Below are 2,531 nucleotides of genomic sequence, written 5' to 3' on the forward strand. Positions count from 1 at the left end.
CCCCCCCCCCCCCCCCTCTTCCTTACTGATAGGGTAGCCTTATCTTATGGCTTTCACCCCTTGCCCGAAAACAGAAAATTAAGACCATATCTAATCCATTCATTCTGCAAGTATGGAGGATCCAGAGTGTTGCCTTATCTTACATCTAGTTGCTAGACACTTTATTGGTCTGATCATTCTCCCATTCTTTAATAGGTAGGGATAGGAGTGTAGCTTAGACCAGAAGCAATGCCTCACGTAATATTATTCTTAGGAGAAATCTGAATGTCTGCGGAGTTGGAAGATATGACAGAACTTTCTAGAGTGTTCTCCAATCGTCAGTGTCCGAGTCACCTTGCACTAACCTCGACAATGCATCAACACAAGTATCTAATAATTATACCTACCAACCTTAAGCAGATAAAAAGAAATTACATATAGTTTTTTTTAACCTTCAAAAAGCACTATGTTAGTCGGTTTTGGGGACAAATGAAAGGAATTACTACTAACTTCTATTAACAAACACATACATACACCCAAAAAGGATAACAACTACTAAACAAAGTATTGAAATAGAAGAAGATAGATACAATTTGAAGTTCAGTTCATACAAAAGAAATGGAAATGATAAAAATTGGAATAGATAAATAAAATATAGTAAAAGATGATTTTTAGCTTACCAAACACGAAGATTGCTGATGAAAGAATCTGTCTTTTCTCTTTGAATTTTCGTCAAACACCTCAGCCACATCCTTTATAATTGTCAAAAACAGTTATCCTAATCTAGCTAGGGCATAGGATTCCAAGCTCATCTTGATAGTAAATACCAACAATTACCTAACTTAGCATAATGGAGAAGAAGATCACCAACAATTACAGAACTTGAGCATAATGAAGAAGAAGATCACCTTGCCTACTTCTTTGCTTGAGTCATCTCATTCTCCCTTAATATAGATGTGAGGGGAAAGAGAGAAAGCTCTAGAAGCGAAAAGAAAGACCAAGTATGTGGATGGCTAAAACTCAGTAAGTATAAAAAAAAATATATTACCCTTGAAGATGAGCATATTTATGACATTGCCAGTGGTCATCCCTTACTTCGCTCTTCTGTATAGTAGAAATAGAAAAATATGCTGCAGAATGATTATGTTCTTCTCTACTACCGCTTGCTGCATTGGACACTAAATTGAGCAAAAAAGAGCTCCTAAACAAAAAGTTATTTATTAGTTAGAGATCCATATCAAACAGAAAGGTCAAGAAATGTGGTTTGCTTTCATTTTCAACTGAAACAACCACAAGGTTTCTCTTGTTCCCATTCCCCTCACTCAATTGAGGAGGCAATAGCTCCATTTGTCATGCCTCCAAGAGGCAAATTCGAGCATAAATCCTCTGATCGATTTTCACATGATTTTTTTTTTTTTTTTTTAAAAAAAACACCTTTAAAGATCAAAACATATTTTTGTTCTTTTTTTGAAGTCTCATTAGATTAAACAACTAGTTCTTTTGTTTTCTAAGTCTATACTGGACACTTCAACACATCCCAAGTCAAATTTGAAATTCAATATTGAAAGATAACCAAGATATAAATGACTCTATTTATTAAAAGAGTGAGCTTACAACACACATAAATAGAAGAATATAATAGACTAACTCTGAAAGAGTAAAGACCCACCTAAATTCTCAAATGCACTACAATACATACGTACATACGACAAAGCACTGAAGCACATAAACAATGTACCTCCCTGTTGTTTTAGTACGTAAATTTATATTATTAATAAGTAAACAACAAGGTGTACTAACAATGCAGTTGATAGTTATACAAACAATAGTATCAATTGTACTGTAGAGTTGGAACTAAAAGCAGAAGTCATAGCATTATACTCTTAACGAACTGAATTTTTTCACTACCCAAGCTATCGATATATCTTTTGATACAAAATCAATCCACATCAACTTTCACAGTTTTAATTCACTATCGGTAAAAAAAAATCCTTCACTCAATAATCACATCAATCAATAATTTGTTAAATTAGGTCTTAGGCCTAACTCACACCCCAAAAGCTAGCTCAAAGGGAGGAGGATTGCCCAAGCCTTATAAGGAGTCCACCCATCTCATTAACCACCAATGTGGGACTTTTGTCATTCTTTAACACCCCACCTCACGCCCAGTGCTTAGCATTTGGTGCGTGCACAATTTTTGATTTTTGGGGGCCCCAACATCGGGTGAGACGGGCCCTGCTCTGATACCATGTTAAATTAGGTCTTAGGCCTAACTCACACCCCAAAAGCTAGCTCAAAGGGAGGAGGATTGCCCAAGCCTTATAAGGAGTCCACCCATCTCATTAACCACCAATGTGGGACTTTTGTCATTCTTTAACAGAATTTCAGCCGAAGAAATTTAAACAAAAATTGAAACACCCAAACAGAGAGGATGAAGAGAACTGAAATGGAAAAAAATCAGATCATTCAAAAAACAGAAACGAAAAGGGAGCAGATGAATGTTGGGCATAGTAATAAACATCAACCAGAATATTAGTTCAAAAATTGTGGTT

General features: G+C 35.6%; 1 long non-coding RNA gene across 1 annotated transcript in view; it reads right to left on the minus strand.

Annotated features, from left to right (window-relative positions):
* The window catches only part of LOC125872798 (uncharacterized), a 4,240-nt gene extending 2,911 nt beyond the window's left edge, over positions 1-1,329 (minus strand). Inside the window, exon 1 of the long non-coding RNA XR_007447162.1 lies at positions 660-1,329. This is a non-coding gene — a long non-coding RNA (uncharacterized LOC125872798). The remainder of the gene's footprint in view (positions 1-659) is intronic.
* Positions 1,330-2,531: the final 1,202 nt, after the last annotated feature.

Source organism: Solanum stenotomum, chromosome 8 (assembly GCF_019186545.1).
Source record: "Solanum stenotomum isolate F172 chromosome 8, ASM1918654v1, whole genome shotgun sequence".
NCBI lineage: Eukaryota > Viridiplantae > Streptophyta > Magnoliopsida > Solanales > Solanaceae > Solanum > Solanum stenotomum.